Source organism: Camelina sativa, chromosome 11, assembly GCF_030686135.1.
Source record: "Camelina sativa cultivar CO46 ecotype springtype chromosome 11, ASM3068613v1".
Taxonomy (NCBI): Eukaryota; Viridiplantae; Streptophyta; class Magnoliopsida; order Brassicales; family Brassicaceae; genus Camelina; species Camelina sativa.
Genome location: NC_141890.1, coordinates 21,837,504 through 21,859,655, shown reverse-complemented (window position 1 = coordinate 21,859,655; position 22,152 = coordinate 21,837,504).

The following is a 22,152-nucleotide window of genomic DNA, read 5'->3' as shown; positions in this document are numbered from 1 at the left end:
GTCAAATACATTGGATTGTCACACATTTTGACCCAAGACACGCAAACAAAGCTGTTTACTGCTTCAAATTAATGTTTTCTCGGTTTTAGCCTGTTTTCTCGTTTTAAGCCTGTTTTGGGACAAAATGGGTATAAGTGTTGTCTAACCACTCCAAATTCAACCTGAACTCTTATAATTAGTCAAATGCATTAGATTGTTACATATTTTGACCCTATAAAGAGTAACATAGCTTTTTACTGCTTTGAATCAATGTTCACTCTTGGTTTTAGCCTTTTTTCTCGGTTTAAGCTTGTTTTGAGATCAAAGGGGTTTAAGTGTTGTCTAAACACTCCAAATTCATCCCAAACTCTTACAATTAGTTAAATACATTGGATTGTCACACATTCTGACCCTAGGAACAGTAACAAATCTGTTTAGTGCTTTGAATCAATGTTTTCTCAGTTTTAGTCTGTTTTGGGACAAAATCGGTATATGTGGTGTATAAACACTCCAAATTCATTCCGAACTCATACAATAAGTCAAATACATTGGATTGTCACACATTTTGACCCAAGAAACACAAAAAAAGCGGTTTACTGCTTCAAATTAATGTTTTCTCGGTTTTAGCCAGTTTTCTCGTTTTAAGTCTGTTTTGGGACAAAATGGGTATAAGTGTTGTCTAACCACTCCAAATTCAACCCGAATTCTTATAATTAGTCAAATGCATTAGATTGTTACATATTTTGACCCTAGAAAGAGTACAAAAGCTTTTTACTGCTTCGAATAAATGTTTTCTCTTGGTTTTAGCCAGTTTTCTCGGTTTAAGCTTGTTTTGGAACAAAACGGGTGTAAGTGTTGTCTAAACACTCCAAATTCATCCTGAACTCTTACAATTAGTCAAATATATTGGATTGTCACATATTCTGACCCTAGATACACTAACAAATCTGTTTAGTGCTTCGAATCAATATTTTCTCGGTTTTAGCCTGTTTCGGGACAAAATCGTTATATTTGGTGTATAAACACTCCAAATTCATTCCGAGCTCTTACAATAAGTCAAATACATTGGATTGTCACACATTTTGACCCAAGAAACGCAAACAAAGCTGTTTACTGCTTCAAATTAATGTTTTCTCAGTTTTAGCCTGTTTTCTTCTTTTAAACCTGTTTTGGGACAAAATGGGTATAAGTGTTGTCTAACCACTCCAAATTCAACCCGAATTCTTATAGTTAGTGAAATGCATTAGATTGTTACATATTTTGACCCTGGAAAGAGTAAAAAAGCTTTTTACTGCTTCGAATAAATGTTTTCTCTTGGTTTTAGCCTGTTTTCTCGGTTTAAGCTTGTTTTGGGATAAAACGGCTGTAAGTGTTATCTAAACACTCCAAATTCATCCCAACCTCTTACAATTAGTCAAATACATTGGATTTTCACACATTCTGACCCTAGTAACAGTAAGAAAGCTGTTTAGTGCTTAGAATCAATGTTTTCTCGGTTTTAGCCTGTTTCGGGACAAAATCGGTATATGTGGTGTATAAACACTCCAAATTCATTCCGAACTCTTACAATAAGTCAAATACATTGGATTGTCACACCTTTTGACCCAAGAAACACAAACAAAGCTGTTTACTGCTTCAAATTAATGTTTTCTCAGTTTTAGCCTGTTTTCTCGTTTTAAACCTGTTTTGGGACAAAATGGGTATAAGTGTTGTCTAACCACTCCAAATTCAACCCGAATTCTTATAATTAGTCAAATGCATTAGATTGTTACATATTTTGACCCTGGAAAGAGTAAAAAAGCTTTTTACTGCTTCGAATAAATGTTTTCTCTTGGTTTTAGCCTGTTTTCTCGGTTTAAGCTTGTTTTGGGATAAAACGGCTGTAAGTGTTATCTAAACACTCCAAATTCATCCCAACCTCTTACAATTAGTCAAATACATTGGATTTTCACACATTCTGACCCTAGTAACAGTAAGAAAGCTGTTTAGTGCTTAGAATCAATGTTTTCTCGGTTTTAGCCTGTTTTGGGACAAAATCGGTATATGTGGTGTATAAACACTCCAAATTCATTCCGAACTCTTACAATAAGTCAAATACATTGGATTGTCACTCCTTTTGACCCAAGAAACACAAACAAAGCTGTTTACTGCTTCAAATTAATGTTTTCTCAGTTTTAGCCTGTTTTCTCGTTTTAAACCTGTTTTGGGACAAAATGGGTATAAGTGTTGTCTAACCACTCCAAATTCAACCCGAATTCTTATAATTAGTCAAATGCATTAGATTGTTACATATTTTGACCCTGGAAAGAGTAAAAAAGCTTTTTACTGCTTCGAATAAATGTTTTCTCTTGGTTTTAGCCTGTTTTCTCGGTTTAAGCTTGTTTTGGAACAAAACGGGTGTAAGTGTTGTCTAAACACTCCAAATTCATCCTGAACTCTTACAATTAGTCAAATATATTGGATTGTCACATATTCTGACCCTAGATACACTAACAAAGCTGTTTAGTGCTTCGAATCAATATTTTCTCGGTTTTAGCCTGTTTCGGGACAAAATCGTTATATTTGGTGTATAAACACTCCAAATTCATTCCGAGCTCTTACAATAAGTCAAATACATTGGACTGTCACATATTTTGACCCAAGAAACGCAAACAAAGCTGTTTACTGCTTCAAATTAATGTTTTCTCAGTTTTAGGCTGTTTTCTCGTTTTAAACCTGTTTTGGGACAAAATGGGTATAAGTGTTGTCTAACCACTCCAAATTCAACCCGAATTCTTATAGTTAGTCAAATGCATTAGATTGTTACATATTTTGACCCTGGAAAGAGTAAAAAAGCTTTTTACTGCTTCGAATAAATGTTTTCTCTTGGTTTTAGCCTGTTTTCTCGGTTTAAGCTTGTTTTGGGATAAAACGGCTGTAAGTGTTATCTAAACACTCCAAATTCATCCCAACCTCTTACAATTAGTCAAATACATTGGATTTTCACACATTCTGACCCTAGTAACAGTAAGAAAGCTGTTTAGTGCTTAGAATCAATGTTTTCTCGGTTTTAGCCTGTTTCGGGACAAAATCGGTATATGTGGTGTATAAACACTCCAAATTCATTCCGAACTCTTACAATAAGTCAAATACATTGGATTGTCACACCTTTTGACCCAAGAAACACAAACAAAGCTGTTTACTGCTTCAAATTAATGTTTTCTCAGTTTTAGCCTGTTTTCTCGTTTTAAACCTGTTTTGGGACAAAATGGGTATAAGTGTTGTCTAACCACTCCAAATTCAACCCGAATTCTTATAATTAGTCAAATGCATTAGATTGTTACATATTTTGACCCTGGAAAGAGTAAAAAAGCTTTTTACTGCTTCGAATAAATGTTTTCTCTTGGTTTTAGCCTGTTTTCTCGTTTTAAGCTTGTTTTGGAACAAAACGGGTGTAAGTGTTGTCTAAACACTCCAAATTCATCCTGAACTCTTACAATTAGTCAAATATATTGGATTGTCACATATTCTGACCCTAGATACACTAACAAAGCTGTTTAGTGCTTCGAATCAATATTTTCTCGATTTTAGCCTGTTTCGGGACAAAATCGTTATATTTGGTGTATAAACACTCCAAATTCATTCCGAGCTCTTACAATAAGTCAAATACATTGGATTGTCACACATTTTGACCCAAGAAACGCAAACAAAGCTGTTTACTTCTTCAAATTAATGTTTTCTCGGTTTTAGCCTGTTTTCTCGTTTTAAGCTTGTTTTGGGATAAAACGGCTGTAAGTGTTATCTAAACACTCCAAATTCATCCCAACCTCTTACAATTAGTCAAATACATTGGATTTTCACACATTCTGACCCTAGTAACAGTAAGAAAGCTGTTTAGTGCTTAGAATCAATGTTTTCTCGGTTTTAGCCTGTTTTGGGACAAAATCGGTATATGTGGTGTATAAACACTCCAAATTCATTCCGAACTCTTACAATAAGTCAAATACATTGGATTGTCACTCCTTTTGACCCAAGAAACACAAACAAAGCTGTTTACTGCTTCAAATTAATGTTTTCTCAGTTTTAGCCTGTTTTCTCGTTTTAAACCTGTTTTGGGACAAAATGGGTATAAGTGTTGTCTAACCACTCCAAATTCAACCCGAATTCTTATAATTAGTCAAATGCATTAGATTGTTACATATTTTGACCCTGGAAAGAGTAAAAAAGCTTTTTACTGCTTCGAATAAATGTTTTCTCTTGGTTTTAGCCTGTTTTCTCGGTTTAAGCTTGTTTTGGAACAAAACGGGTGTAAGTGTTGTCTAAACACTCCAAATTCATCCTGAACTCTTACAATTAGTCAAATATATTGGATTGTCACATATTCTGACCCTAGATACACTAACAAAGCTGTTTAGTGCTTCGAATCAATATTTTCTCGGTTTTAGCCTGTTTCGGGACAAAATCGTTATATTTGGTGTATAAACACTCCAAATTCATTCCGAGCTCTTACAATAAGTCAAATACATTGGACTGTCACATATTTTGACCCAAGAAACGCAAACAAAGCTGTTTACTGCTTCAAATTAATGTTTTCTCAGTTTTAGGCTGTTTTCTCGTTTTAAACCTGTTTTGGGACAAAATGGGTATAAGTGTTGTCTAACCACTCCAAATTCAACCCGAATTCTTATAGTTAGTCAAATGCATTAGATTGTTACATATTTTGACCCTGGAAAGAGTAAAAAAGCTTTTTACTGCTTCGAATAAATGTTTTCTCTTGGTTTTAGCCTGTTTTCTCGGTTTAAGCTTGTTTTGGGATAAAACGGCTGTAAGTGTTATCTAAACACTCCAAATTCATCCCAACCTCTTACAATTAGTCAAATACATTGGATTTTCACACATTTATTAGAATGTACCAAGGAGGAGAGGCCGGTAAGGCCGAGCCTTGGAAGAAGAGAAGAAAGGCCGGTAAGGCCGAGCCTTGGAAGAAGAGAAGAAAGGCCGGAAAGGCCATGTAAAGGCCGGTCAGGCCATGTACCGTGTCCGGTACCATGTACCGTGTCCGTGAACGGACCCATGTCCGGTGAGCGGCCAGGTAGGCCGTGAACACCAGGAAGAGAAGGCCCATGAAGATGCCCGTCCGTACAGGCCCGTCCGTACAGGCCCGTCCGTACGGTCTCGGCCTGTTACGTCCGTACGGCCTGCGCTTGGTCCAAGGGGCCTCACAAGAGAAAGGCCGAGTTTGAGAGAAGGAAAACAAGGCCTTACAAGAGAGAGAGGCCCATGGGAAGAAGAGAAGAAAAGAGAGGCCAATGGGAAGAAGAAGAAGGGAAAAGCGCACAAGGAAGGAAGGGAAGGAAGAATCACGTGGCCTTTGGTTGGTGAAGGAAGGACGCCAACATGGTATCAGAGCAGGATCTGTTCTTGGTGATTCAAACTCGTTCTCAAGGTTTAAATCTCTTAGGAGATAGCTTAGTGAAAGTTTTAAACTTTGCTTAAGTGTTAATTCGCTTAGCCTTGTTCTTTAAAGCTTTAACTTTGCTTTTGTTGTTAAAAACGATTCTCTAACAGCTCAATGTTGAGTAAGCTTGGTCTCTTGTCTTGTTAGAACTTGTAGACCAAGTGTGTAAAGAGAAATCGATTTTACAGCCCCATCCTTAAGCTTTAAAAGCCTCATTCTTAAGCTTTACCGATTTGGTGAAAGTTGGGTACAAAATGAGGTAGTGATGAACTAATGAGCAAATCGGTTTTGTTCATGGTTAGGATTCACGCTTGAGGAAGAGAGAGACCTTGTTTTTCGCATATATGGTCTGCTTGGTCAAAGAGATTAAAGCTGGTCCAAGAATGCTTTGTTTTAACCGATGGACAATAGGGTGTTCCAAAGGCTCTTTTGTTTCTTGTTTGCTTGTGACCACGAAAAGCATCTTCTTTATGTTATTTTCGTGGATCTAAAGCCTTAAGATCTTGGAGAACACTTTGTTTAAGTGATTCTACCATGAAATTTGTCTAAACCGTTGGAGAGATTAATTTTCCAATCGGTCCATGTGTTTCAGCCACTAAAGCACCAAAAGAGATTGTCTTGTTGGTTGTTCTTGGCTGTCAAAGTTGTCTCAAACTCAAGAAAACAGAGTATAACTCTGTCCATTGGAACTCTTGAGTCCAATTCTACACTCCATCCATCTTATACTACCCCCCATTCTCTTATATATATACTCTATTATACTCTCTTTGGTTACTTATTCTCCATTTACACTCTATACTCTACTCTACACTCTATACTCTAACCCCTAACAATCTCTTGTTTAGAATCTGTCCCATTAAATTTTGGTTTCAGTTTCAAACTTGAAGATTGTGTGGAGCTCACTTGCTATCTCAAGAAGAAGTGGCGAGGTTGAAGGCTACAAAGAAGCCATGAGAAGGCGCAGCACAATGCTTGGAGTTAGAACCAATGGCCATCAAGCTTCTTAGACCACACGTTTCACCACCATAGTATTAAACTCCGGCGGTCAGGTTTACCCGAGGAGAGCAGAAGACTCTTTTGAGCGAGGTAACCTATTAAGCTGACCGAGAGAGATAAAGCTTTGGGTATTAAACTCCGGCGGTTAGACTCATCCGAGGAGAGCAGAAGACTCTTTTGAGCGAGGTGGTCTATTTAAGGCTGACCGAGAGAGATAAAGCTATGGAGGAAGTTCTAGTGGAGAGAGCTGGTGGAAGGTGATGAATCAGCCCAAGGACATGTGTATTAGTGCCAAGGTGCTGATCGGATGTGCACAAGACTTTAAGGGAGGTCAAGCACAAGGTTTCAAGGAAAATGATGAGATGTCAGCTCATCATCAAGTCAATGGTACGGGGGAGATAGACGTTATACTTAAACTCGCCGCCCCTCACATTCCCTGTTCCAAACTCTCGGCAACAAGCAAGTCCTTGCCGAGACGTCTCAAAGATCGACTCGGACGAAACCCTTCCACTGCGATTCAGCTTCCGCGTTCTTCACCAAAGTTCGAGACCAGAGAGTCATCTTGCCAGTGAAAGTGAAATCATACCAATCCGAGCAACCGATCAAAAGTTATGCCCGATTCAGTGGGCGTATATCAGTCTGTAGCGGTCTCAAGAAGAGAGGTCCAAACCGCATCAATGATCAGCCTCTCTCCTTCCTATTCATCAAAACACCAAAAGGCTGTGCTCTAAACCCTACTCTATTTAAATTCCTAATTAGTTTTAGTTCCATTGCTAGTCTTTACACTTCCATATGATTTTTCTTAAATTGTCACACTTATAGAAATTTACTTTGATATTCCTCATAGCATACACTTACACTTTTCTTCTTTATCACTTGTTTAAAGGGTAAAGGAGACTATGAGAGCCTCAAAGAAATTCTAAAGGTGCAAGGATGGAGATCATAAGGAAGGTGCCAAAGGCAAGGTGGGCTAAGGAGAAGTAGCGGTTCAAGTCATGAAGAGAAGAGAGCTAGTTCCTTATAAACCAAGGTCAAGGGACATCATGGATAGTGAAGGCTATACTCTTTTTCCCTCTAACAAAGTTTTATCCCAAGAGGTTTTCTTTGTTGAGGTTTTTAATGAGGTAGACTACACTACTCCACTCTTGATCTTTGGTCCCCATGGTGTCCCGCCGATCAAGCGTGCGGGGGAGTATTAGAATGTACCAAGGAGGAGAGGCCGGTAAGGCCGAGCCTTGGAAGAAGAGAAGAAAGGCCGGTAAGGCCGAGCCTTGGAAGAAGAGAAGAAAGGCCGGAAAGGCCATGTAAAGGCCGGTCAGGCCATGTACCGTGTCCGGTACCATGTACCGTGTCCGTGAACGGACCCATGTCCGGTGAGCGGCCAGGTAGGCCGTGAACACCAGGAAGAGAAGGCCCATGAAGATGCCCGTCCGTACAGGCCCGTCCGTACAGGCCCGTCCGTACGGTCTCGGCCTGTTACGTCCGTACGGCCTGCGCTTGGTCCAAGGGGCCTCACAAGAGAAAGGCCGAGTTTGAGAGAAGGAAAACAAGGCCTTACAAGAGAGAGAGGCCCATGGGAAGAAGAGAAGAAAAGAGAGGCCAATGGGAAGAAGAAGAAGGGAAAAGCGCACAAGGAAGGAAGGGAAGGAAGAATCACGTGGCCTTTGGTTGGTGAAGGAAGGAGCTGTCCCTTTCACCATTGTCTTGCCCAAGAGAAGACCACTTTATGTCCCTATCTCCCTTCTTCTCTCTCTAACGGTCATATAACATTTTGTACTCATATATTACATTGCATACACTCTCATATGTAATAACACAACAACAATATTGAATAAAAGAAGAGAAACGATTTTTCCTCTCTCTACCTTGTGTTCTTGTTCATGTCACCAATGTAGAGAGATTAGGGTAAACGATTTAGGGGCTGCCCTTAAGGCAGCCTATTCTCTTCTCAAATCCACCTAAAATCTTCCTTATTTACTGTTTTATATAGCCTAGATTACTGATTCTTAATCCTCTTTCTCCTAAGTACACAAACTTGAGTGTTGTGATACTAGAAGAGGATAAGTCTCAAACTAGGCTGTTTGTTCCTCATAGATCCGATTTATATCTAGTATTTGGGGTCTATTGAGGTTGTTTGTGGGGAGTTCATCACAAGTTGATGTCCTCTCCTTCCCCCTTGAGAATGAGCTAGTTTGTTGTGGGTATAAGGAGATTCAATCCTTGGGAGTTGTCTCTCCTTTGTCAAGAGCCATCTCTCTTGAAATCCCAACAACATTCTGACCCTAGTAACAGTAAGAAAGCTGTTTAGTGCTTAGAATCAATGTTTTCTCGGTTTTAGCCTGTTTCGGGACAAAATCGGTATATGTGGTGTATAAACACTCCAAATTCATTCCGAACTCTTACAATAAGTCAAATACATTGGATTGTCACACCTTTTGACCCAAGAAACACAAACAAAGCTGTTTACTGCTTCAAATTAATGTTTTCTCAGTTTTAGCCTGTTTTCTCGTTTTAAACCTGTTTTGGGACAAAATGGGTATAAGTGTTGTCTAACCACTCCAAATTCAACCCGAATTCTTATAATTAGTCAAATGCATTAGATTGTTACATATTTTGACCCTGGAAAGAGTAAAAAAGCTTTTTACTGCTTCGAATAAATGTTTTCTCTTGGTTTTAGCCTGTTTTCTCGTTTTAAGCTTGTTTTGGAACAAAACGGGTGTAAGTGTTGTCTAAACACTCCAAATTCATCCTGAACTCTTACAATTAGTCAAATATATTGGATTGTCACATATTCTGACCCTAGATACACTAACAAAGCTGTTTAGTGCTTCGAATCAATATTTTCTCGATTTTAGCCTGTTTCGGGACAAAATCGTTATATTTGGTGTATAAACACTCCAAATTCATTCCGAGCTCTTACAATAAGTCAAATACATTGGATTGTCACACATTTTGACCCAAGAAACGCAAACAAAGCTGTTTACTTCTTCAAATTAATGTTTTCTCGGTTTTAGCCTGTTTTCTCGTTTTAAGCCTGTTTTGGGACAAAATGGGTATAACTGTTGTCTAACCACTCCAAATTCAACCCGAACTCTTATAATTAGTCAAATGCATTAGATTGTTACATATTTGGACCCTAGAAAGAGTAAAAAAAGCTTTTTACAGCTTCAAATTAATGTTTTCTCGGTTTTAGCCTGTTTTCTTGTTTTAAGCCTGTTTTGGGACAAAATGGGTATAAGTGTTGTCTAAACACTCCGAATTCATCCTGAACTCTTACAATTAGTCAAATACATTGGATTGTCACACATTCTGACCCTAGATACAGTAACAAAGCTATTTACTGCTTCGAATCAATGTTTTCTGGGTTTTAGCCTGTTTCGGGACAAAATGGGTATAAGTGGTGTCTAAACACTCCAAATTCATTCTGAACTCTTACAACAATTCAAATACATTGGATTGTCACACATTTTGACCCAAGAAACACAAACAAAGCTGTTTACTGCTTCAAATTAATGTTTTCTCGGTTTTAGCCTGTTTTCTCGTTTTAAGCCTGTTTTGGGACAAAATTGATATAAGTGTTGTCTAACCACTCCAATCTCAACCTGAACTCTTATAATTAGTCAAATGCATTAGATTGTTACATATTTTGACCCTAGAAAAAGTAACATAGCTTTTTACTGCTTTGAATCAATGTTTTCTCTTGGTTTTAGCCTGTTTTCTCGGTGTAAGCTTGTTTTGGGATAAAACGGGTTTAAGTGTTGTCTAAACACTCCGAATTCATCCTGAACTCTTACATGTTGGGATTTATGAGACAAAGCTCACAAGAGAGGGTAGACAAACACTTGGTGAATGAATCCCCCTTTACCCACAACAAACTAACTCATTCTCAAGGGGGAGGAGAGAACATCAACTTGTGATGAACTCCCCATAAACAAGCTAGATAGAACCCAAATACTAGAGAGTAAGCGGATCCTAACTAGGAGAAGCACTAGTTTGAGACTTATCCTCTTCTAGTATCACAACACTTAGAGTTTGTGTACTTAGGAGAAGGAGGATTAAGAATCAGTAATCTAGGCTAAGTAAAGCAGTAAATAAGAAGAGTTTAGGTGGATTTGAGAAGAGAATAGGCTGCCTTAAGGGCAGCCCCTAACCGCTAGTCCTAAACTCTCTACATTGTTAATATGAAACAAGAACACAAGTAGAGAGGAAATCGGTTTCTCTTCTATTGAATAATGTTGTGTTGTGTTACAAAATGAGAGATTACAATGCTTAATATAGGAGAACAAATGTATATGGCCGTTTGAGATAAATGAGAGGTGAGAGTGACATATAGCCGTTGGTGCACAAGTGGGTGTATGGTGAAAGGGACAGCTCCTTCCCTTGGTTGTCTCATTCTTCACCAACCAAGGTCTCACATGCTTCCTTCCTTCCCTTCTTTTCCCTTTGTGAGACATTTAACTTCTTCTTGGGCCTCTTCTTCTTATAAGGCCTTTACTTCACAATTCTTCTCACATTGCTCTTATGGCCTTGCTGACCACTCTCATTGTTCTCACGGCCCACATGGCCTTATTGGCCACTCTTATTGTGCTCACGGCCTTACTGGCCGCTCCCACACCACTCAGGGCCTTACCGGCCACACTTCTTGTACTAGCAGCCTTACCGGCCACTCTCTTCTTCCTTGTGCAGCTCGGCCTCACCGGCCTCACTCTCTCTTCTCCTTCATATATACTAATAGTACGGACGGGCCTGTACGGACGGGCCTGTACGGACGGGCCTGTACGGACGGGCCTGTACGGACGGGCCTGTACGGACGGGCCTGCTCTTCAATGTGTTCACGGCCTAACTGGCCGCTCTCCGGACATGGGTCCGTTCACGGACACGGACATGGCCTTACCGGCCTTTACATGGCCTTTCCGGCCTTTCTTCTCTTCTTCCAAGGTTCGGCCTTACCGGCCTCTCCTCTCTCCTCCTTGGTACATTCTAATACTCCCCCGCACGCTTGATCGGTGGGACACCATGGGGACCAAAGATCAAGGGTGGACTAGTGTCATCTACCTCATTAAAAACCTCAACAAAGAAAACCTCTTGGGATAAAACTTTGTTAAGGGAAAAAGAGTATAGACTCCACTATCCATGATGTCCCTTGACCTTGGTTTGCAAAGAACTAGCTCCCTTCTCTTCATGATTTGAACCGCTCCTACTCCTTAGCCCACCTTGCCTTTAGCACATTCCTTATGATCTCCATCCTTGCGCCTTTAGAATTTCTTTGAGGCTCTCATAGTCTCCTTTACCCCTTAAACAAGTGATAAAGAAGAAAAGAATAAGTGTTTGCTATGAGGAATATCAAAGAAAATTTCTAAAAGTGTGACAATTTAAGAGAACATATTAAAGACTAAAGACTAGTAATGAAGCTAAGGTAATGAATTTATGAATTAAAATAGAGAAGAGTTTAGAGCACAGCCTTTATGGTGTTTTGATGGATAGGAGGGAGAGAGTTGATCACTGTTGCGGTTTGGAATTCCTCCTTGAGACCGCTCCTCTAACCATGGTTTTAAACCCGGTCAGTTTTATTTGTCAGACTGACACATGCCCACTGAATCGGACATAACTTTCGAACGGCTGCTCGGATTGGTATGATTCCACTTCCACTGGCAAGATGACTCTGTGGTCTCGAACTTTAATGAAGAACGCGGAAGCCGAATCGCAGTGGAAGGGTTTCGTCCGAGTCGATCTTTGAGACGCTTAGGCTGAGCTTTAAGTAAAGACTTTTGCTTGTGGCCGAGCAGAATCTGTGAGGTACGGTCTGAAGTCACTTGATCTCCCCCGTAACCTTTACTTGATGATGGGCTGAAACCTCATCACCTCAGTTGAAGCCTTGTGCATCACCGTTCTTGTGCACATCCAATCAACAGTTGAAACCTTGTGCATCACCTTTCCTAAAGACCATTGTGCACATCCGATCAACAACTTGGCACTAACACACATGCTCTTGGACTGATTCATCACCTTCCACCAGCTTAACAAAGACTTGGTGGCCCTTGGTTCTAACTCCAGGCATTGTGCTGCGCTCTTACATGGCTATCTTGTAGCCTTCAACCTCGCCACTTCTTCTCCTTGAGATAGTGAGCGAGCTCCACACAATCTTCAATGCTGAAACTGAAACCAAAAAATCAATGGAACAGATTCTAAACAAGAGATTGTTAGAGATTAGAGTATAGAGAATATTACTGAAATTAAATAGAGAATTTAGAGAATTAATAAGAGTATATATGGAGAATAGAAAGTGAGAGTATAAGGGAGAGTATTGGCGGTAGTATAAGATGAATGGAGAGTAGAATAGAGAATCTGCTCAAGAGTTCTTATGGACAGAGTTTAACTCTGTTTTCTTGAGTTGAAAGAAGCTTTGACAGCCAAGAACATCCAAGAAGACAATCTCTTTTGGTGCTTTAATGGCTGAAACACAATGGACCTTATGGAAAATTAGTTTCTCCAAAGGTTTAACAACAAAACTCCTTGTAGAATCACTTAAACAAGTGTTCTTCAAGAGATTAAGGCTTTAGATCCACGAAGATAACATATAGAAGATGTTTTTCGTGGTCCCAAGCAAAGAAGAAACAACAAAAGCCTTTGGAACAACCTATTGTCCAACGGTTAAAAGAATGCATCTTTGAACAGCTTTAGTCTAGTTGACCAAGCGGACATGAGATGCGAAAATTAAGATCTCTCTCTTCTTCAAGCTTGAATCTGGACACACCATAGGGCCAGAAACAAAGCTTTCTCAACATTGGGAAGAAGAAGTAGCGATTTAGTAATTAAGCCTTTAAAGGAAATTTAACAAAAGCAAAATTAAACCTTTAGAGGAAAATTAACTAAATCCTAAGAGAGCTAAATCCTAAGAATTTCGTGGCTCATACAAGCACACAAGAACCGTGAATCCTCACCATGAACAACACAATTTGCTCAATGGTTCATCACTTCCCACACATCCCAAAATAAACAAAGCTATTACCAAATCGGTAAAGCTTAAGGATGGGGCTTGTAAAATCGATTTCTTTCCACACACTTGGTCTACAAATTCTAACAAGACAAGAGACCAAGCTTACTCAACAATGAGCTGCTAGAGAATCGATTTAATCAACAAAGGCAAAATTAAAGCTTTAAAGAAACTAAGCTAAGCGATTTAACACCTAAGCAAAGTCTAAAACTTTAACTAAGCTAACTCCTAAGAAAACGACTTTGAGAATGAGTTTAAATCACCAAGAACAGAACCTGCTCTGATACCATGTTGGGATTTATGAGACAAAGCTCACAAGAGAGGGTAGACAAACACTTGGTGAATGAATCCCCCTTTACCCACAACAAACTAACTCATTCTCAAGGGGGAGGAGAGAACATCAACTTGTGATGAACTCCCCATAAACAAGCTAGATAGAACCCAAATACTAGAGAGTAAGCGGATCCTAACTAGGAGAAGCACTAGTTTGAGACTTATCCTCTTCTAGTATCACAACACTTAGAGTTTGTGTACTTAGGAGAAGGAGGATTAAGAATCAGTAATCTAGGCTAAGTAAAGCAGTAAATAAGAAGAGTTTAGGTGGATTTGAGAAGAGAATAGGCTGCCTTAAGGGCAGCCCCTAACCGCTAGTCCTAAACTCTCTACATTGTTAATATGAAACAAGAACACAAGTAGAGAGGAAATCGGTTTCTCTTCTATTGAATAATGTTGTGTTGTGTTACAAAATGAGAGATTACAATGCTTAATATAGGAGAACAAATGTATATGGCCGTTTGAGATAAATGAGAGGTGAGAGTGACATATAGCCGTTGGTGCACAAGTGGGTGTATGGTGAAAGGGACAGCTCCTTCCCTTGGTTGTCTCATTCTTCACCAACCAAGGTCTCACATGCTTCCTTCCTTCCCTTCTTTTCCCTTTGTGAGACATTTAACTTCTTCTTGGGCCTCTTCTTCTTATAAGGCCTTTACTTCACAATTCTTCTCACATTGCTCTTATGGCCTTGCTGACCACTCTCATTGTTCTCACGGCCCACATGGCCTTATTGGCCACTCTTATTGTGCTCACGGCCTTACTGGCCGCTCCCACACCACTCATGGCCTTACCGGCCACACTTCTTGTACTAGCAGCCTTACCGGCCACTCTCTTCTTCCTTGTGCAGCTCGGCCTCACCGGCCTCACTCTCTCTTCTCCTTCATATATACTAATAGTACGGACGGGCCTGTACGGACGGGCCTGTACGGACGGGCCTGTACGGACGGGCCTGTACGGACGGGCCTGCTCTTCAATGTGTTCACGGCCTAACTGGCCGCTCTCCGGACATGGGTCCGTTCACGGACACGGACATGGCCTTACCGGCCTTTACATGGCCTTTCCGGCCTTTCTTCTCTTCTTCCAAGGTTCGGCCTTACCGGCCTCTCCTCTCTCCTCCTTGGTACATTCTAATATTACAATTAGTCAAATACATTGGATTGTCACACATTCTGACCCTAGGAACAGTAACAAAGCTGTTCAGTGCTTCGAATCAATGTTTTCTCGGTTTTAGCCTGTTTCGGGAGAAAATCGGTATATGTGGTGTCTAAACACTCCAAATTCATTCCGAACTCTTACAATAAGTCAAATACATTGGATTGTCACACATTTTGACTTAAGAAACACAAACAAAGCTGTTTACTGCTTCAAATTAATGTTTTCTCGGTTTTAGCCTGTTTTCTCGTTTTAAGCCTGTTTTGGGACAAAATGGATATAAGTGTTGTCTAACCACTCCAATCTCAACCTGAACTCTTATAATTAGTCAAATGCATTAGATTGTTACATATTTTGACCCTAGAAAAAGTAACATAGCTTTTTACTGCTTTGAATCAATGTTTTCTCTTGGTTTTAGCCTGTTTTCTCGGTGTAAGCTTGTTTTGGGATAAAACGGGTTTAAGTGTTGTCTAAACACTCCAAATTCATCCCAAACTCTTACAATTAGTCAAATACATTGGATTGTCACACATTCTGACCCTAGGAACAGTAACAAAGCTGTTCAGTGCTTCGAATCAATGTTTTCTCGGTTTTAGCCTGTTTCGGGACAAAATCGGTATATGTGGTGTCTAAACACTCCAAATTCATTCCGAACTCTGAAAATAAGTCAAATACATTGGATTGTCACACATTTTGACTTAAGAAACACAAACAAAGCTGTTTACTGCTTCAAATTAATGTTTTCTCGGTTTTAGCCTGTTTTCTCGTTTTAAGCCTGTTTTGGGACAAAATGGATATAAGTGTTGTCTAACCACTCCAATCTCAACCTGAACTCTTATAATTAGTCAAATGCATTAGATTGTTACATATTTTGACCCTAGAAAGAGTAACATAGCTTTTTACTGCTTTGAATCAATGTTTTCTCTTGGTTTTAGCCTGTTTTCTCGGTTTAAGCTTGTTTTGGGATAAAACGGGTTTAAGTGTTGTCTAAACATTCCAAATTCATCCCAAACTCTTACAATTAGTCAAATACATTGGATTGTCACACATTCTGACCCTAGGAACAATAACAAAGCTGTTTAGTGCTTCGAATCAATGTTTTCTCGGTTTTAGCCTGTTTCGGGACAAAATCGGTATATGTGGTGTCTAAACACCCCAAATTCATTCCGAACTCTTACAATAAGTCAAATACATTGGATTGTCACACATTTTGACTTAAGAAACAGAAACAAAGCTGTTTACTGCTTCAAATTAATGTTTTCTCGGTTTTAGCCTGTTTTCTCGTTTTAAGCCTGTTTTGGAACAAAATGGGTATAAGTGTTGTCTAACCACTCCAATCTCAACCTGAAATCTTATAATTAGTCAAATGCATTAGATTGTTACATATTTTGACCCTAGAAAGAGTAACATAGCTTTTTACTGCTTTGAATCAATGTTTTCTCTTGGTTTTAGCCTGTTTTCTCGGTTTAAGCTTGTTTTGGGATAAAACAGGTTTAAGTGTTGTCTAAACACTCCGAATTCATCCTGAACTCTTACAATTAGTCAAATACATTGGATTGTCACACATTCTGACCCTAGATACAGTAACAAAGCTATTTACTGCTTCGAATCAATGTTTTCTGGGTTTTAGCCTGTTTCGGGACAAAATGGGTATAAGTGGTGTCTAAACACTCCAAATTCATTCTGAACTCTTACAACAATTCAAATACATTGGATTGTCACACATTTTGACCCAAGAAACACAAACAAAGCTGTTTACTGCTTCAAATTAATGTTTTCTCGGTTTTAGCCTGTTTTCTCGTTTTAAGCCTGTTTTGGGACAAAATGGATATAAGTGTTGTCTAACCACTCCAATCTCAACCTGAACTCTTATAATTAGTCAAATGCATTAGATTGTTACATATTTTGACCCTAGAAAAAGTAACATAGCTTTTTACTGCTTTGAATCAATGTTTTCTCTTGGTTTTAGCCTGTTTTCTCGGTGTAAGCTTGTTTTGGGATAAAACGGGTTTAAGTGTTGTCTAAACACTCCAAATTCATCCCAAACTCTTACAATTAGTCAAATACATTGGATTGTCACACATTCTGACCCTAGGAACAGTAACAAAGCTGTTCAGTGCTTCAAATCAATGTTTTCTCGGTTTTAGCCTGTTTCGGGACAAAATCGGTATATGTGGTGTCGAAACACTCCAAATTCATTCCGAACTCTTACAATAAGTCAAATACATTGGATTGTCACACATTTTGACTTAAGAAACACAAACAAAGCTGTTTACTGCTTCAAATTAATGTTTTCTCGGTTTTAGCCTGTTTTCTCGTTTTAAGCCTGTTTTGGGACAAAATGGATATAAGTGTTGTCTAACCACTCCAATCTCAACCTGAACTCTTATAATTAGTCAAATGCATTAGATTGTTACATATTTTGACCCTAGAAAAAGTAACATAGCTTTTTACTGCTTTGAATCAATGTTTTCTCTTGGTTTTAGCCTGTTTTCTCGGTTTAAGCCTGTTTTGGGACAAAATGGGTATAAGTCTTGTCTAACCACTCCAAATTCAACCTGAACACTTATAATTAGTCAAATGCATTAGATTGTTCCATATTTTGACCCTAGAAAGAGTAACATAGCTTTTTACTGCTTTGAATCAATGTTTTCTCTTGGTTTTAGCTTGTTTTCTCGGTGTAAGCTTGTTTTGGGATAAAACGGGTTTAAGTGTTGTCTAAACACTCCGAATTCATCCTGAACTCTTACAATTAGTCAAATACATTGGATTGTCACACATTCTGACCCTAGATACAGTAACAAAGCTATTTACTGCTTCGAATCAATGTTTTCTGGGTTTTAGCCTGTTTCGGGACAAAATGGGTATAAGTGGTGTCTAAACACTCCAAATTCATTCTGAACTCTTACAACAATTCAAATACATTGGATTGTCACTCATTTTGACTTAAGAAACACAAACAAAGCTGTTTACTGCTTCAAATTAATGTTTTCTCGGTTTTAGCCTGTTTTCTCGTTTTAAGCCTGTTTTGGGACAAAATGGATATAAGTGTTGTCTAACCACTCCAATCTCAACCTGAACTCTTATAATTAGTCAAATGCATTAGATTGTTACATATTTTGACCCTAGAAAAAGTAACATAGCTTTTTACTGCTTTGAATCAATGTTTTCTCTTGGTTTTAGCCTGTTTTCTCGGTGTAAGCTTGTTTTGGGATAAAACGGGTTTAAGTGTTGTCTAAACACTCCAAATTCATCCCAAACTCTTACAATTAGTCAAATACATTGGATTGTCACACATTCTGACCCTAGGAACAGTAACAAAGCTGTTCAGTGCTTCGAATCAATGTTTTCTCGGTTTTAGCCTGTTTCGGGACAAAATCGGTATATGTGGTGTCTAAACACTCCAAATTCATTCCGAACTCTTACAATAAGTCCAATACATTGGATTGTCACACATTTTGACTTAAGAAACACAAACAAAGCTGTTTACTGCTTCAAATTAATGTTTTCTCGGTTTTAGCCTGTTTTCTCGTTTTAAGCCTATTTTGGGACAAAATGGATATAAGTGTTGTCTAACCACTCCAATCTCAACCTGAACTCTTATAATTAGTCAAATGCATTAGATTGTTACATATTTTGACCCTAGAAAAAGTAACATAGCTTTTTACTGCTTTGAATCAATGTTTTCTTTTGGTTTTAGCCTGTTTTCTCGGTTTAAGCTTGTTTTGGGATAAAACAGGTTTAAGTGTTGTCTAAACACTCCAAATTCATCCCAAACTCTTACAATTAGTCAAATACATTGGATTGTCACACATTCTGACCCGAGGAACAGTAACAAAGCTGTTTAGTGCTTCGAATCAATGTTTTCTTGGTTTTAGCCTGTTTCGGGACAAAATCGGTATATGTGGTGTATAAACACTCCAAATTCATTCCGAACTCTTACAATAAGTCAAATACATTGGATTGTCACACATTTTGACAAAATAAACACAAACAAAGCTGTTTACTCGGTTTTAGCCTGTTTTCTTGTTTTAAGCCTGTTTTGGGACAAAATGGGTATAAGTGTTGTCTAAACACTCCGAATTCATCCTGAACTCTTACAATTAGTCAAATACAATTGATTGTCACACATTCTGACCCAAGATACAGTAACAAAGCTATTTACTGCTTCGAATCAATGTTTTCTGGGTTTTAGCCTGTTTCGGGACAAAATGGGTATAAGTGGTGTCTAAACACTCCAAATTCATTCTGAACTCTTACAACAATTCAAATACATTGGATTGTCACACATTTTGACCCAAGAAACACAAACAAAGCTGTTTACTGCTTCAAATTAATGTTTTCTCGGTTTTAGCCTGTTTTCTCGTTTTAAGCCTGTTTTGGGACAAAATTGATATAAGTGTTGTCTAACCACTCCAATCTCAACCTGAACTCTTATAATTAGTCAAATGCATTAGATTGTTACATATTTTGACCCTAGAAAAAGTAACATAGCTTTTTACTGCTTTGAATCAATGTTTTCTCTTGGTTTTAGCCTGTTTTCTTGGTGTAAGCTTGTTTTGGGATAAAACGGGTTTAAGTGTTGTCTAAACACTCCGAATTCATCCTGAACTCTTACAATTAGTCAAATACATTGGATTGTCACACATTCTGACCCTAGATACAGTAACAAAGCTATTTACTGCTTCGAATCAATGTTTTCTGGGTTTTAGCCTGTTTCGGGACAAAATGGGTATAAGTGGTGTCTAAACACTCCAAATTCATTCTGAACTCTTACAACAATTCAAATACATTGGATTGTCACACATTTTGACCCAAGAAACACAAACAAAGCTGTTTACTGCTTCAAATTAATGTTTTCTCGGGTTTAGCCTGTTTTCTCGTTTTAAGCCTGTTTTGGGACAAAATGGATATAAGTGTTGTCTAACCACTCCAATCTCAACCTGAACTCTTATAATTAGTCAAATGCATTAGATTGTTACATATTTTGACCCTAGAAAAAGTAACATAGCTTTTTACTGCTTTGAATCAATGTTTTCTCTTGGTTTTAGCCTGTTTTCTCGGTGTAAGCTTGTTTTGGGATAAAACGGATTTAAGTGTTGTCTAAACACTCCAAATTCATTCCAAACTCTTACAATTAGTCAAATACATTGGATTGTCACACATTCTGACCCTAGGAACAGTAACAAAGCTGTTCAGTGCTTCAAATCAATGTTTTCTCGGTTTTAGCCTGTTTCGGGACAAAATCGGTATATGTGGTGTCTAAACACCCCAAATTCATTCCGAACTCTTACAATAAGTCAAATACATTGGATTGTCACACATTTTGACTTAAGAAACAGAAACAAAGCTGTTTACTGCTTCAAATTAATGTTTTCTCGGTTTTAGCCTGTTTTCTCGTTTTAAGCCTGTTTTGGAACAAAATGGGTATAAGTGTTGTCTAACCACTCCAATCTCAACCTGAACTCTTATAATTAGTCAAATGCATTAGATTGTTACATATTTTGACCCTAGAAAGAGTAACATAGCTTTTTACTGCTTTGAATCAATGTTTTCTCTTGGTTTTAGCCTGTTTTCTCGGTTTAAGCTTGTTTTGGGATAAAACAGGTTTAAGTGTTGTCTAAACACTCCAAATTCATCCCAAACTCTTACAATTAGTCAAATACATTGGATTGTCACACATTCTGACCCGAGGAACAGTAACAAAGCTGTTTAGTGCTTCGAATCAATGTTTTCTCGGTTTTAGCCTGTTTCGGGACAAAATCGGTATATGTGGTGTATAAACACTCCAAATTCATTCCGAACTCTTACAATAAGTCAAATACATTGGATTGTCACACATTTTGACTTAAGAAACACAAACAAAGCTGTTTACTGCTTCAAATTAATGTTTTCTCGGTTTTAGCCTGTTTTCTCGTTTTAAGCCTGTTTTGAGACAAAATGGATATAAGTGTTGTCTAACCACTCCAATCTCAACCTGAACTCTTATAATTAGTCAAATGCATTAGATTGTTACATATTTTGACCCTAGAAAAAGTAACATAGCTTTTTACTGCTTTGAATCAATGTTTTCTCTTGGTTTTAGCCTGTTTTCTCGGTGTATGCTTGTTTTGGGATAAAACGGGTTTAAGTGTTGTCTAAACACTCCAAATTCATCCCAAACTCTTACAATTAGTCAAATACATTGGATTGTCACACATTCTGACCCTAGGAACAGTAACAAAGCTGTTTAGTGCTTCGAATCAATGTTTTCTCGGTTTTAGCCTGTTTCGGGACAAAATCGGTATATGTGGTGTCTAAACACCCTAAATTCATTCCGAACTCTTACAATAAGTCAAATACATTGGATTGTCACACATTTTGACTTAAGAAACAGAAACAAAGCTGTTTACTGCTTCAAATTAATGTTTTCTCGGTTTTAGCCTGTTTTCTCGTTTTAAGCCTGTTTTGGAACAAAATGGGTATAAGTGTTGTCTAACCACTCCAATCTCAACCTGAACTCTTATAATTAGTCAAATGCATTAGATTGTTACATATTTTGACCCTAGAAAGAGTAACATAGCTTTTTACTGCTTTGAATCAATGTTTTCCCTTGGTTTTAGCCTGTTTTCTCGTTTTAAGCCTGTTTTGGGACAAAATGGATATAAGTGTTGTCTAACCACTCCAATCTCAACCTGAACTCTTATAATTAGTCAAATACATTGGATTGTCACACATTTTGACCCTAGAAAAAGTAACATAGCTTTTTACTGCTTTGAATCAATGTTTTCTCTTGGTTTTAGCCTGTTTTCTCGGTGTAAGCTTGTTTTGGGATAAAACGGATTTAAGTGTTGTCTAAACACTCCAAATTCATCCCAAACTCTTACAATTAGTCAAATACATTGGATTGTCACACATTCTGACCCTAGGAACAGTAACAAAGCTGTTCAGTGCTTCGAATCAATGTTTTCTCGGTTTTAGCCTGTTTCGGGACAAAATCGGTATATGTGGTGTCTAAACACTCCAAATTCATTCCGAACTCTTACAATAAGTCAAATACATTGGATTGTCACACATTTTGACTTAAGAAACACAAACAAAGCTGTTTACTGCTTCAAATTATTGATCAAAAGAATAAGCCTAAGGCAGCCATGGCCGTCCGTACGAGTGTTGAATATGGGCTGTCCGTACAAGTGTGGTGAAATGGCCGAATCTTCTAGTGATAAGGAATGGAGAGGAGGCCTGAAGCCCACTAGAAGGATCGAGAAGCACATTATAACCG